This window comes from Apis laboriosa, unplaced genomic scaffold, assembly GCF_014066325.1.
Source record: "Apis laboriosa isolate Shangri-la unplaced genomic scaffold, ASM1406632v1 scaffold10_cov145, whole genome shotgun sequence".
Lineage (NCBI taxonomy): Eukaryota > Metazoa > Arthropoda > Insecta > Hymenoptera > Apidae > Apis > Apis laboriosa.
The window spans coordinates 149,609-165,983 of record NW_025220804.1 but is presented as its reverse complement, the minus strand read 5'-3'; the positions used below and the strand labels follow the sequence as shown (position 1 = coordinate 165,983).

General features: G+C 40.1%; 1 protein-coding gene across 1 annotated transcript in view; it reads right to left on the bottom strand.

The window, feature by feature from the left end:
* LOC122710696 (E3 ubiquitin-protein ligase MIB1) overlaps positions 1-16,375 on the bottom strand; it is a 571,840-nt gene that overhangs the window by 532,004 nt on the left and 23,461 nt on the right. The window lies entirely within an intron of this gene.

The following is a 16,375-nucleotide window of genomic DNA, read 5'->3' as shown; positions in this document are numbered from 1 at the left end:
TTTCTTTCTAAATTTATATAACAACGCGTATCGCCCCTCTCCAATATATCTCTCTGTTGCAAACATTTATGCAAACATTTATTCTTCTTCGAATATCGACCATTCGAGATAAAATCTTCCGAATATAATTCGCTTCCCCAACTCGTTCCACCTCGGATAATAACCGGGGAAGCAGATTTTTAAACCAGAAACATTAGAAACGTAAACCGGATCGGGATTCCGCCTTTTTCCCCGAGATTAAAAAGCAAACATGGACGACATCTAAATACTTTAATTCCTGTTGGAACAGCAATAATTATAGTTGCTGAAGTAAAATATGCTCGTGTATCAACATCTAATCCGACAGTAAATATACGATGAGCTCAAACAATAAAACCTAAAAATCCAATTCCTAATATTGCATAAATTATTCCATAAAATTTCCAAAAATTTCTTTTTTTCCTCTTTCATTTATAACAATTTGAGAAATTAATCCGAAACCTGGAAGAATTAAAATATAAACTTCTGGATGACCAAAAAATCAAAATAAATGTTGATATAAAATTGGATCAAAAAAACAAGTATTAAAATTTCGATCAAATAATAGTATTGTAATAGCACCTGTTAATATTCTGGTAAAGATATAATTAATAAAATTGCTGTAATAAAAACTGATCAAGGGAATAATGAAATTTGATCAAAATTTAATGAAATTAATTTTTTATTATTATAATTGTAACTAACTTAAGTTTAATGATCCTATAACTGATGAAATTCCCGATAAACGAAGTGAAAAAATTGCAAAATCTACCGAAGGAGACGAATGATATAAATATTCAGATAAGGGGGGATAAACTGTTCATCCAAAGGGAGGACTCTCCTCGACCAGTCTCTGGTGGATGGGAAATAGGATTTTCCAACATCCAACGCGCGGTGGTGGCCAAACGGCCTCGGCCCGTTTCCTGGTCGTTACCATTTGCATTGGAATTCCGAAGCGTACCCGTTCCTGCGTGGTAAGCGACGCCATCGAGGGGATCCTCTTCTGGGGGAGGGGAGGAATCCATCCGTGGATCGGGTCGGTCTCTTCGATGGAATTTCCGCGCGGGGAAAATGATTCGGCGCATTATCGTCATCCCATTTGCGTAATCTAGTGTGAAGTAGTTTTAAATCCGCTCGGCGTTGACGAGAGTCCCTCGCCACTTGACGAGACGACGGCCTGTAACGAGCCACCACCTCCGATATCTGCGCTCCATTCTCTCTCTCTCTCTCTCTCTCCTTCCCTGTCGTTTATACCACGCGAGATTTTTTCTCCTTCCCTGTCGTTTATACCACGCGGAATGGAGGGGGTTTCGATTTCGGGGCGGGAAACGATAAGCCGAATATCGGCCAAGGAGGAGAGTGGAAAAGGAGGCGTTTCGTAAGTGGAACGCGCGAGTAGTGTTGTTCATTCAGAATTGTTCGAAGGGCTCGAGAGGAAGTTTGAGGGAATTGGTGTAAGAATCTCGTTTGGATTGATTACTCTAAAAAAAAAAGGAGGCGTTTTGGAACGCGTCTCTAGTAGATATTTAGAGGTGTGTGAATTATTCGAGGGGAATTTAGAGAGAATTGGTGTAAGAATCTTGTTTGAATTGATTAAAATCCTTAAAAAAAAAGGATGGTTTTAAGTGGAATGTTTATAGGGATACAAGTTGTTGGAATTCTCGTTTTCGTGAAAAATATCGAATATCGTGAAAATATTAGGAGGGTTCGAGAGGAAGCTAGAGAGAATTGTAAGAATCTCGTTTGGATTGATTATTTTAAAAAAAAGGAGGAAAGTGAAGATGGTTTTGAGTTGAAAGCTTGAATGTAGCTTTATAGAGATGTACAAGTTGGAATTCTCGTTCTTATGGAAAATATCGAATATCGTGAAAATCTTAGCGAAGAATTCGAGAGGAAGCTAGAAAGAATTAGTGTAAGAATCTCGTTTGGATTGATTATTTTTCTAAAAAAGGAAGCATTTTGGAACGCGCGAATAACATGTTCACAGAGGTGTGTAAATTGTTTGAGAGGAAGCTAGAGAGAATTAATATAAGAATCTCGTTTGGATTGATTACTTTTTTAAAAAAAAAAAGGGAGAGTAGAATGGTTTTGAGTAGAATGTTTATAGAGATGTGCAAGTTGTTGGAATTCTCGTTCTCGTGGAAAATATCGAATATCTTAGGAGGGTTCGAGAGGAAGCTAGAGAGAATTGGTATAAGAATCTCGTTTGGATTGATTACTTTAAAAAAAGGGATAATTTTGAGTTGAAAGTTTGATTATAGGGATGTGCAAGTTGGAATTCTCGTTCTCGTGGAAAATATCGAATATCGTGAAAATCTTAGGAGAGTTCGAGAAGAAGCTAGAGAGAATTGGTATAAGAATCTCGTTTGGATTGATTACTTTAAAAAAAGGGATAATTTTGAGTTGAAAGTTTGATTATAGGGATGTGCAAGTTGGAATTCTCGTTCTCGTAAAAAATACCGAATATCGTAAAAATCTTACGGGATATTTTATAAAAATTTTGGAAAAGGGAGAATCGATAATTAATTGGATCCTCCTATTCGTTTTCCACTTCGAATTTAAAATTTACTTAAAATCAGGAACGGTGTAAAAAATTTAGATATCCGTTGAATAGAAAGCTCGAAAAAGAAAGTTTGATCCACGCGCACGCAATAATCTCAATTACCAAAATGGTTGGCGGAAGGATGATTTCCGCGGCAAGTGGGATCGAGGTTTTTATCAAGGGGAGAGGGACAGAGGGATCCTGACCAACGTATTACGAGACCCCGGTTGGCGGACGTAGCCGCAACGTTTATTCCTCGCGTGTAGCTCTTACACACATTTCTCGTTTGCCTCCTCCAACCCCCTGCACTCTCCATCCGCCTTCCGAGCCCATACACCGAGCCGGCAAGTCTGCGGTTATAACGAGCAAGACGCGCCAGTGTTACCAACTAGCAACCGAGTCTATAGGTAACCCTCCCTCAACTAGATTCCCTAGCTAACGCTATCGTTTAGTAATACAAGCACGCTTCGTGCACCGGTGTTCACCCTGTATTAATCTGCATCGATCGAAATAGTGGAAAGTGAGTCGCATGGATGACCATAAGCGCGAATAAATTTGAATATGACTTTTACCAGAAATTGCGAGCAAATGTTAACGACCGATCGTTCGTTTGCTTTTCACCGTCGACGAAATACCACGATGTTCCAAAATTCGAAAAGAAGATTCGTCCAATCGATCGAAAATTAAATATGAGAATAGTAGAAAATTGTTGATAATTTACAACGTTGGAAGTAACGATGTTTGAAGATTCGAAATGATTCGTTCAATAAATCGAAAATGGATTAAAATACGAAAATGGAAGGAATACCGCAATGTTCCAAAAGAAGATTCGTTCAATCGATCGAAAATTAAATATGAGAATAGTAGAAAATTGTTGATAATTTACAACGTTGGAAGTAACGATGTTTGAAGATTCGAAATGATTCGTTCAATAAATCGAAAATGGATTAAAATACGAAAATGGAAGGAATACCGCGATGTTCCAAAAGAAGATTCGTTCAATCGATCGAAAATGGATTAATGAGAATAAGAACAATAGAAAATTGTTGATAATTTACAACGTTAACAATTGACGTTTGCTCTCGACTGTGGAAATAACGATATTTGAAGATTCGAAATGATTCGTTCAATAAATCGAAAATGGATTAAAATACGAAAATGGAACGAATACTGCGATGTTTCAAAAGAAGATTCGTTCAATCGATCGAGAATGAATTAATGAGAATAAGAATAATAGAAAATTGTTGATAATTTACAACGTTAACAACTGACGTTTGCTCTCGACTATGAAAGTAACGATGTTTAAAGATTCAAAATGGTTCGTTCAATAGATCGAAAATAAATCCTCCTCTAAATATTAGAACAGAAAATTGATTGTTGATAATTTACAACGTTAACAACTGACGTTTGCTCTTGACTATTCAAAGATTCCAAAAACTATTGCAAAACTTCGAAATGATTCGACGATCGAAAATAGACCGATTAAATATAAGAAAATTATTGATAATTTGCAACGTTAAGATTCGAGAAATTATTGCAAAGCCCCTGGAATGATTCTTACGACGATCGAAAATGGATCGATTAGATAAGAGAACAATAGAAAATTATTGCAACGTTAATAACCGACGTTCGCTCTTGATCGTTCAAAGATTCGAGAAATTATTGCAAAGCTCCTGAAATGATTCTTACGACGATCGAAACTGGATCGATCGGAACAGGGGAAAGGAAAATTGCAATTGCAAAGATTCCTAGCAACCACGATTATCGACGACATAAATTTATCCCTTTATGCCGCCTTCTTTGCCGAATGATCAAACTCGACTCCCGATCCTCGACCTCGAAGCAGGCCAAACCCTCTTCCTCTACCCTTCACTTTCAATCCTCGACCGATCAACGCTTCGATAAGCATCGTAACGTTTTCACGATGGAAAATTGGGAGGGCAGGTTGACCCAGTGAACCGTGTCACAGAGCAGGGAGCGTCAGAGCGTAAACTGTCGTACGGTTTCGCGGTTTATATGGTTTATACGGTACGGTTTGCCCGTTGCACGACCATCGGCAGCCTCGTTTCGAGCCTTTTGATTCCCAACGACCCATCCGCGAAATCACCAACAGATTTTACGCGGTTGCGATCCAAACGCGGGCCAAACAACGACAAACACGTGTATACATTGTGTATACATAGTATATACGCAAGAGCGAAATACACGATAGAGTGATGGAGCGGGTTTAACCGATGGAATATCACTCGATCCCGTTGAATCGGATAGCATCGAATGGGAACACGGGAAGAGTTCTCTAATCTATTCCGTACGGGGAAAAAGTTTCGAACCGGTGTCCCAGATAAGATGGAGCCGCGTCGACCTCCTGTGTCGTCCGGAAGGATCAAACGGTACTCTTTGGTTGATGAAAAATTTCCGAGAAACTGGGCACCCGGACGACGATTCAACTTCGTTTAAGCCTTTGAAACCCTCCTTTCCAAGTTTACAGGCAACTCTTTGTGCAAATCTTGTTCTCATTCTCGATCAACGAAAGGTCTCTTGTTTTTAGTTTCTTTCTTCTTCTTCCTCTTTACTCGTAAACGATCGTTGCTTTTTCAATTCTTTTAAAGATAAAAAAGATACGATTATTTTTCCTTCTTTGTACAACGTAATTGTGCAGGCGAGGCACAGGATAAATATTTTCGTGAAGGCGACGTAACGTAATACGACGTTCTCGAGCCGTGCCGAGTCATTAGATTCTTTCTTTCTTACGTCGAAACTCGCGGCGATAACGATCGTGTTGTACCAGCCAGCTAACGAACTCGACCTGTCGCGTCTTTGTTCGCCGCGAACAACTTTCAACTCCTGAGTTTCAATCTCAGTAATTAAAGTAGCCGAGAGGCGAGATCCATAAGAAAATAGTTTTCGCCATTACTTCTCCGTAAAACTTTCCGGATGCTTCACGGACAAACGTAATCAACGAATCTTTTGTTCCAAAACGGGATTGCGCTTTCCTTCGATTTTCGCGAAAAAAATCACATCGACGAACGAGCAAATAATAATTATAAAAAATTCAGAAGAAGAAAAATGATTCGACGATAAATTTGTTCGATATTAACGAATTAATTGCTATACAAAATGTAAAAGAGTAATGGTAATCTATGTTATATAATAAATTATTCTTTCTTCCTTTCCCAGCTCGAGACGTTTCGAAATATTCATTTCATTATTAACGGCATCCCGTCGGCAAGAATAAAATGTTCGCGTGTATGACAAGATTTCCGCGTAGCGGAAAAAAAGAAGAAGAAGAAGAAGAAGAAGAAAAAAGAACGAGTCGTGGATCTTAAGCGAATAATGAGCCGTGGAAGCAAGGCGAGGCAAAGCTAACTGTTGTCTCTCTTGAATGATGAACAATTTTATGGAGAAGCGAGCATTACGATGCGTAAAGCGCAACAAATCAAAAATATAAGTTACGCGGCTATTCCTGCCTTCGTCGTTCCGATGAATATTCCTCTTGTATATCCCTCTTCCTTTTTCACTCCTCCTCCATTTTTATTACATTTTTACGTCCTCTCTTCCGTCCTTAATAGCGAGACGTATAGTCAGTGTTGCCACTCACTCGCTTCCACGAATACATTGCCTCTCTCATTCCGTGCGGTTACGCTCGGCAACCGCTTATCTCGTGTGAAATTTAGCGTAAAATAATTTTCATCGTTTAGACGAGCTCGTATTACGGAATGCTGTTTCTTTGAAGTACAAGGATACGCGTTGACTCTCTTCAAACAAACATTCGTTACAACGTATAGACCAAAATTTGTAAGATACGAGTACTTTTACTCCTACAAAAAAATAATTAGTATCTAAATTAGAAATATCAATTACTACAATTACAGTTTGTCAAAAATTAAAAAAAAAAAAAAGATCCCAATTTCTCTACTGCTCGAGAACGCGAAACCAGATCACTGCGATTAAATTAAAAAAATCGAGACGCGTTAAAAAGAAACTGTACACTCGAAAAGTGCTCCGCCGACACGCCTCGAAGATTCAATCAACGATACTCCGGGTGTGCAATTTGTCACAACGAACGATATCGTTTCGCGATACTCTCGAGTTTCGGATCGAGTATCGGAAATCGAGTATCACGGCCTGCGCTCCGGGCCGGAAGCTACGTGAGGAGCGGACACGTCCGCTCTCTTTTCATTTCTTCGAGCGGCACGTGCCCGGTGTGGTAAACATTCAATGCATAAGAAGCACGATCGGTTATAAATCATACCCCCTTTTGTATTTTTCACCGGCAATCCCGCAGAGACAGTTGAATAATTTCTTGAAACGCCGCACGCCCTCCGACGTGGGCGGACGTCGTAATTTATGACGCGTGAGACAACATCCGGATCGCTGATGCACGGCTCGAGGATCGAGATCGAGAATTCTCCCTCCTTTACATCCGTCTTTTATTATTTCGCGTATTTCCTATATCCCGTATTCCGTCTTTTCCGCGATGCACCATGAAATATTGGCCTACGATCAACGCTCCACGATCGGTTGCACGTCTCCTTTCGAAATGGATTTTTATCAATCGCCAATACGATTATTCGTTATCCATTGTACGATTATTATTCGAATACAAAGGACATGATCATTAATTAATCAATCGAGTCTAATTTTTCTTAATTAGATTTATTTCGTTTCTATACACCGGATAGATTTCCCAGTCAACGATTCAAAGAAATTGTAAAAATATAATTCTAAAATCCACTCGTAAAATTTATTCTCGAAATAATTATCAACCGTGACGGGTAATATAATTTAGCGGAGATGTAATTAGGTATTGTTCTTTTAAGTAGATACCGAGGAAAGCTATTATGTAAAATGGGGATTGGGGATGAAGAGTATTTCGATAAACTCTCGTTTCGTTTCTACTTAACGGACGTTGTTGTTACGGATATTGTTCGCGTTAAATGGATACTTGTTAATTAAGTGTTACATAATTAATAGAATGCGAATTAATTACGAGTAATGCATCGAAACGGAATAATGTTATTAAACAAAAAATATCGTTAAAAATTCTAAATCACTTTTCATCATCAAAAAAAAAAAAAAAAAAAAGAAATACAATCGTTAAATTTTAAACCCACGATAATATGCAAGAGCCGAATAAAAAGGAGCCAAACCATAAAAGCGAAGTCTTTAGAATTGAAGAAAGAAAAGAGCGGAAGCGACTTCCGCCTCCCTCAACTTTTCACCACTTTTTTTTTTCCTTTCTCCTCCGTTCTTTCCGGCTGACCGACCTCTTCAATAATTCTAATTATCGATCATCCTGTACAATACACGACTCGTAAAAAACGGTTGAAATTATCGTTCTAATTGCACTCGCTTGAAAAAAAAAAAGAGAGAGAGAGAAAGAAAAGGGAAAAAAATACGACCGGCCAAATTTTCGTCTCCAATCGCGAGAGTGGAAGATAGATTGGTCGAAAAGAAGAGTCTTCGAGCCCATCGAGATTAATTTCAAACGTCGTAAATCAGGCGGAATAAGGAACGCGTCGGCTCGTTCTCTCAGTTTCTGTGCCCGCAGCTTTATGGATTCATCACCGAGCTAACAGGTTGGCAAGAAAAACGAACCAACTTGCATTCATGCGAGCCATTTAGCTTCTCCAAGATTCTTGTCCACGTCTCGCCATTTCCTCCGCATTGTTCTTCGAGCTCAATTAATTCCCCCTCCGATAATCAAATTTCCCTAGAACAATTTTCTAGAATCGATCTTATTACTATTATACGTTCCGTGTGATAATAAAATTCGATAGAATTCTCTCGATTTTATTTAAGATTCGAGCAACGAATTTTCAAAGAAACGAGAAGTGTTATCGAATTCTTGGAAGATCGGGAGGAGATCATCGAGGGTAGAAAGTTGGACGATTCCAAGACCGATCTCTGATTAGACGTTGATACTCGGTGAAAATTCAACGATCGACCGTCATCGAGCCTCGTCGAAGAGCAAAAAGGATCCAAGAGAGAGAAAGAGAGAGAGAGTGAAAGGGTAAAAAGGGAAACCGTGACGCGATGGATCGGCAAACTGATGCGGCTCCATCCTCAAATTGATTTACTCGACAAAGATTGAGTTACCGAATTAGAGTCGCGGCCCAACACGATCGTCAAACTTAACGCCTTCATCGAGCGTTCATAATTATATCTCGTTATAATTAACCGTTCCCGGAATGGAACACCACGAATTATATATCGTTTCTTTCACAAGATTCTTTTACAAGATTTTCTGCGTCATATCCTAATCTGATTCTTGGAGTCCAAGATAAAACTTCACTTTCTTTTTTTCAATTCTTGTAACAATTTTCAAAGAAACGAGAAGTTTTATCAAATTCTTGTAAAATCGGGAGGAGATCATCGAGGGTGGAAAGAGGAAGTTGGACGATTCCAAGACCGATCACTGATTAGCAACAGCAAAGAAAATAGATATTCTTTTTTAAAACTCTTGAGAATCAGGATGATGTACACAGGATGAATCTTGACGCGAAATTTTTGTTAAAAAAATTTCTTGGCTTGGATCATCGATTATTTCTCCTTCCATCCTCCAATATTTCCTCCAATTCTAAATAGACAAGACGAGCGTAATAAAAGAATAGGATTAACCGTAACACCTTTGTCGATCGTCGTTCACTGTCAACCGTTTTATCGTGGAAATTGGGGGAGGGGGGGAGAGAGGGGGGGAAAAAAATGCAGGATTCCATCGAACGATTCGAATTTCGAGCTCGATCGGTCGAGCTCGGGATATATGTAAAACCTTTGAGAAAATAAAGCGGGACAGGAGATTTACTCCGACGTATTCCGTGTCAAGGAAGTTTATGGCCACCGTATACAAAGTGTCGTGCACGTTGCACGTTGCACTTTTCAAACGTGAACCGAACCGGCCGAATCGGCCCGAGATAAATGTATATCGACATTTTTATTGCACGTTTTCGACCCGCTGAATTTCGAGTTAACCCATACTTTCTCTTCCACCTCCCTGTCGCATATTGCTAATTTCCCTCCCCCTCCCTCCCTCGCCCCGTTACAAACCCCCTTTTCGTTTCGAAATCGAGATCGATCGTCCTTGCGAATAATCCTCTCCCCCGTGTATCTATTTATCTCGAGTAATGGATTTTTTTGTAAACGTGACGGATTGTACTTTCAACGAATTAAAAGAAGAAAGGGGAAAAAAATACGAATCGTGGAGAAGGACACGAAGGTAGGCAAACACCATGGATAATATGGAAATTTAATCGGCTTTACGAGCGCGATGTCTATCGCACGAAACTTTGATCCGCAGTCAGAGGCGCATTATTAACACAGCCGGGGGAATAGAAGTTGAAGGAAGGAAAATGGCGGAGGATAAACGTAAATACGATTGACAAGGGTGGACAGGGGAGAGGGAAATGAGAGGTGAAGGGGATCCGTCCATCCCCTGTATCATTAATAATTTTTAAAACTGTCGGTTCATAATATGTATATATATATATATACATTCAGGTATTTGCGATATAAACGAATGGAAAACGAGTTTGCCGAGAACGTGAAACGCGAGATCGTAAATAAATTATACCGTGTGCTACTTTTTCGCGATTTTTTGCGCGATTGAGAAAGATTTCCGCGAAATTTGAAAGAAAATTTCGAAGCAAAAATATCTATCCAGAGAGACGTTAATAGTCTCATAGTTTGCTCGAGAATTGGGAAATTGAGCAAGGAGACTGGAAGGTCCTGGAAGAAAAGGGAATACCACTAACTTCTTTTCTCCTCTCTCTCTCTCTCTCTGTCGTCTCTCTTTGACCATAAAGAAAAACCAATCTCCGGAATATATTGAACGAAAATCAGCTACACGCGACTCGTTCAACGAATCCATTAACTTTTGATTCCGCTTCGATAAAAATCTTCGATTAACAAACACTTAAATACTCGCATAAATACACGCCAACGATTCCGATCCCTCGTCTTTTCGAAGATTTTCGAAAATTGGAGATCGCCGCCCCCCCTCGATGATGCGTCATTCGAGGCAGAGATGCAGAGAAACGTTGACTCGCGCCACCCGGTATATAAGCGGTGGTGCAGGCTGGTCCGGATCTCGAAATGAGATGGGACAGCGGAGGGGGCGGCGAAATGAAATGAAGTGAAAAGAAATGAAATAAAGGTTTCATTATTTTCGCGGGGATACATTTCTCCCGTCTTAAGGAAACGTCAGGTGACGTGACAAACGACGAAGGCATTCCACGGGAATTAAACGACGGCCTCATCTTCTCCCCGGGTAGAGCCGACTTCAAATAGGTTGTCTTAACGCCACACCGATATGAGAGGGAACGAAGAAGGAGCGGGGAAAAAAGAAGAAAGAAAGAAAGAAAAAAAAAGCAAAGCGTGGCTCGCTTGGTATATTAACGTGCAATGACACTGATGGCACTGATATCATCACGCCACAAAGATCGAGAGAAAGAGAGAGAGAAAGAGAGAGAGAGAGAGAGAGAGAGAGAGAGAGAGAGAGAGAGAGAGAGAGAGAGAGAGAGAGAGAGAGAGACTTATAAAAATTTTATTACTCGTCCAAATTTTTAATTACGTTTTTTAATTCGACAATTTCTCTTCGAAATAATTAATTTATATCGATATTTGCGAACGAGTTTGTCGTCATCTCGATACTTTCGTTGCCTCATCGTTTATTTTCGAATGTTTTCGTCCCATAAGATTTTTACACACGTCCAAGTGTATAAAACGAGATCAAAAAAATTGAATAATATATTTTTACGCGCGCACGAGTCCCGATAAGAAGAGAGAGGCGAGAGACGTGGGAGAAAATTTGCGCGGGAAGGAAATATGGTGGAACGCGAATATCCTGCGGGCAGGCTAGAGGGCGCTGTGATACGCCGGAAAAAGCATACAACAAAGGAGAAACAGAAACAACGTGCATCCGGGAGGAGGAAAAACTTTTGCAACAGGCTGACAAAATAATAACGGCAACCTATGTATCCAATTTCTTTTTTTTTCTATCGATAAAAAAAAAGGCAAAACACGAAAGATATGCATGTCGATACACGTATGTATCTCAACACGTACAGAAACGCATTTATATATATATATATATATATGTAAGCCGAGAGAAAAATCGTGAGAGAGAAATTTAGATATGATAATCGATCCATGCTGGTAGTACACAGGCGATAATAAGAGGGGATAGTAATTTTGGTCGATAGAACGAGGGGTGAAAGAGACACGAGACGTGGTCCCGCGAAACGACGGGTCAGTTTATTGCACAGGATTAAACCCTCGCGTGACCGGGACCTTCGAGACCACCCCTTCGCCTCTCGCAACACGCTTCTTTCCCTCGACCTACCCACTTTCCAACCAACCCTTCCCTCCGTCTCACTCCATAATTTTCCACTCGATCACGGCAAACGCGCTGTTGGAATAACGATACCCTTCGTATCGACACTATCGTATACACGGTGAACATATTTTTGCAAATCAAGAATCAAAATCTGCGAAGAAAGATCATCGATCTCGATATTTTGGAATATCAGTGTTCAAACCACTCTATTCCAAATATGCTTTCGATGGGCTTCTCTGTCGACTTCAAAACTTTCCAAAATTCTCCGAAACGAGTTGATCTCGTAAGAGACAGAGGCGTCGTTAAGCAGCCGATCGAAGCAATTTCAGAAATACCATTGTGAAGTTCAGAATCACGGGGATCGTCAAACAGTCGGTTGCCTCTAATTTCTTGGATGATCGATCCAACTCGCCGATTCCTTCGTGTCGCAAGAACACGTGCATACATAGAATAGAGAGAGAGAGAGAAAGAGAAAGCCGCGACACGAAGTCAGGAAAATTGCAGACGACAAACCTTGGAACGAACGAACAAATACGCGTCGCTACGAATTTCACGAGTTCCTCCTCTTCTCTCTCAAATTATCGTCCGCTTTAAACGCCGCCTCTCTCTCTCTCTCTTTCTCTCCAATGGATTTGTCGCGCTAGAACCAACCCCCGAGTGGATCGAAAGGAAGGAAGGAAGGAAGGAAGGAAGGAAGGTCTGGTCCCCTCCTGAAATCGTAGGGGAACTGGGTTAACACGAATGGATCGCGCGGTGCTCCAAGGCTATTTGTTCGATCGCAACAATGGACGATCCAACAGCGCCCTGTATAGACTTGCCTGTACGGCTCGTATTAAGATAAAGGGTGGCACTCGAACCCCGACCTCCTCGGACGTTATGTTAAATCAATGTCTCGAGCGAACGAAATACCGTGGGAATCGATCGAGATTTGTCGATCGATGCGATCGATAAAAGAAGGATAAAAGGGAAAAGGAAAATCGCTTCGAAGAAACGTATGTTTTTATATATAACATTTTTGAACGCTCTAAAGAAAGGTATACGCACACTTTTAACTCACGTTGTCTCTTACACTTTAATCGTTATTTATTATATGAATAAAAATTAAATATCGATTAACCCTGTTGACTGGGCAGTGGAAAACAATAAATATACGGGTTTAGCTGAATGAATATATTTGATTATACGTGATTGCGCGTATCTGTTTATAAAACATTTGAAATACGTGTATCGAAGAGAAACAACATACCAACTATGAAATAGTAATGTTGCTGACAACATTCAATAATGAAATCACATATAAAATTTCAATGAACTTTAAATTCTATAACAAACCCTTTGCTCTCCACGGTGACTCTCATCACTGAGATTGTTGCAACTTGAACGGCGACAATATTTATTTATGTTCGATTTTTTCAGAATATAAATATCCTCCATAAATAGCTTCCTAATATAATCTTATCATAAAATGGTAATTTTATGAGACCACCGAATGTCACCAGATCTGAGTTGCTGATTCGACCGAGCGAAATAAGCCTGGAATGCAAAGGGTTAATCATTATTTACCTTATACTTTGTGCAATAGTTTCGACGAACATAATTTACGTTATTTTATCAGAAATTTCTTCTCGCCTTTTTCTATTATCGCTTTATTAATTCGAGTCCACCGAAAAGAAAAACATTGAGACGAGATATCTCGTACGCAATGCGTTAATATTAAAACAATCTCGAAATCTCTTTGTGCAATAGTTTCGACGAACATAGTTTACGTTATTTTATCAGGAATTTCTTCTCGCCTTTTTCTATTATCGCTTTATTAATTCGAGTCCACCGAAGAGAAAAACATTGAGACGAGATATCTCGTACGCAATGCGTTAATATTAAAACAATCTCGAAATCTTGGATGAAACGGAGTGTTATGAGGAGGAGGAGGAGGATAGGTGTTGTCGATACACGTCGCGATCGATGTCCCATTAGCATGGCAGGGTAGAGAAAAAAGGTGGTAAGCGGTTGGAAAGATAGAGATTGATCTCCTCTCCTCTCCCTCCTGCTGCTTAAAAGGGGAATAATAGAGGAGAATTATGGGCAACGTTTTCTACATTCTTCGAATTGTGCATCGATCAACTTCAAGAGGAAACCGAGTTATTGACTATCCACCCCTCCTCCTCGTCGCCTTGACAAATGCGAGTTTGATCGGCGCAACACCGCCTTTCCTTAACCAATCCGACGAAATCGACTGGCCTAGATTTCCAAAAAAGAAGAAGAGAGAAAAAAATCCTTCGATATATTTGTTCACAAGCTGCGTTCGTTTCAAAAAGAAAACAAATGAAAATAATTTCTGAGAAGAAAACAAATACGTCGGGTCCGTAAGCGAAGCCATAACCGAATGGGGGGGAGGGGACAAAAATGAGACACGAAATTGGTATTCCCTGGTCGAGCTGGGTATTCCCCCTCCCCATGGTCGTAGTCATTATTCGTGGGGAACGGCGTTGGGAAACAGAAATGGCCGGACCAATAACCGTGGAGGGGAGGGGATAACGACGATACTTAGGGCGCAATCAAACTCTTTCTATGATCTCGAATCAACGAAAATGCCCTGCGCCGGACCGTGGAAACGTGACCGACCCAACGTGAATCCCAACTGCTAACGTTTCGCTCATCAACGTCCTCCGTCGTTGCATCGAATGGAGAACGGAATGGATGCTGACGATGCGCTAAACTTACTCCGCGCCCTGGAATCCCCAATCGTCCAGAAATTTCTCTTCCTCGTCGTCAATTCGACGGATACCATCTATTTTTCACCCTCGTTCCATCGATGAAATGTAAATGTTTCAACGGCATTCCTCACAATTCCTCGCCGAATTTGAACGGGTGAAAAATGTATATATATATATCCGAAAAAAGAAAAATTGTCGAATAAAGAATCGTTGAAAGATGCGACTATATTATCCGACTCGAGTGATCTTGTACGGGTTTGCGCGAAAAATTATCTCGATCGTTTTAACAATCTGTTTATTTCGATCGACGGTGATCCGCGTGAGAAAGAATTTTCGGACGTTTCACCAAGAAACGAAGAAGAAATTCAATTCCATCCGATGCGACGAATCTAATATCCCCAATTCCTCGAATAAATTTCACACATAACGAATTCAATCTCTCCCGAAAAACATCGCATCAAAGCGATTGCCGGGCTTCGATAATAAATTGATTCCTTCTTCTCTTTTTTCTCTTTTTTCCTAGGAAAAACGAGACAGATCCCTTATCTCGGGATCTCGATTCGCCTCACGGAATCGCGAGGGATGATCCGGCGTAGTCGAAAATGAACTTTTACTTTAACCGGAAAAAAGGGGGGGCAGGGGAGGGGGAAATATGGCGAGGATAAAGCAGTTTTCTTCGATTGTTTGTCATTGCCGATGAGAAGCAGCGTCGATTCGTCGAAGACACGAAATACGATCGTCCAGTTTTTCCCCATTATTTTTTTTTCCTTCGAGGAAGAGAGGGGGAAAAAAGGAGGGGGGGAGGGAGAGGATAAAGAGACGAGCAGGAGGCGGATAGGGGGGAGGGAAGAAATAAGCTTTCCGCCAAACACGCGTGGAAACTTGTATCGCGATAATTCGAAAAGGGAGGCGAGACCAACTACTTTGTGTCCGTTTGCGAGAACATTATTTTCTCGAGAGGGAAACGAGAGACGTCGAAAAGTCTTTAAGCCTTGGCAACTTCGCTCGGCAACGATGCGAAGTTGTTTTTTTCTTTTTTGGTTTCGCCATTATTATATGGAAAGTTTGAGATTCGGTTTTTATAGAAACGAGATGGTAATATTGTGAAGATTTTTGGAATAGATTTTGGAAAATTTACTTTTCTTTTTTTTTTTTTTTCTTTCTTTTCCTTTCTTTTTCATGTAAAGATTCGTTCAAAAATTGAGATTGAAAATCTAACCAAAGTATTTCGTCAAAGTAAATCTTGTTTTCCGAGAAATAAAATCACGATTAATGAAAACACAACGTGGAATAAACGTTACCAAATTATTACCAACTCGAAATGATAATATTTCGTATCCGCGCGTGTTCCAATTTAAGACAAAACGGGATGGGACGGGATATTGTAATTGGATGATGTTTATTGGCATTTATTGGGCCACGTCTACGAGTTTAATCATTTGTTAAATTTGAATAATGAAATTTTCATTTATATTAATTAATCACCGTTACACCGGAAAGGAAATTTTAATCGTATAACAAAAGCGGATAACATCGTGCCCACATCGATTTCTAATTTGCCCGATACGATAATTCGTCCCCCACCGCCGTTTAGCTAATATTTCACCATTATATTAACGATATATTTACGTTGCTCGATGTTGTTGCAACAACAATAATTTAATATCGCTCATTAATCGATATTTAATCATAATAAACGATCGCATTCGGTTAAAATTACGGAGTTTGTTTACGGAGATTTGCCCTCGATACCGAAAAAAGAGAGGG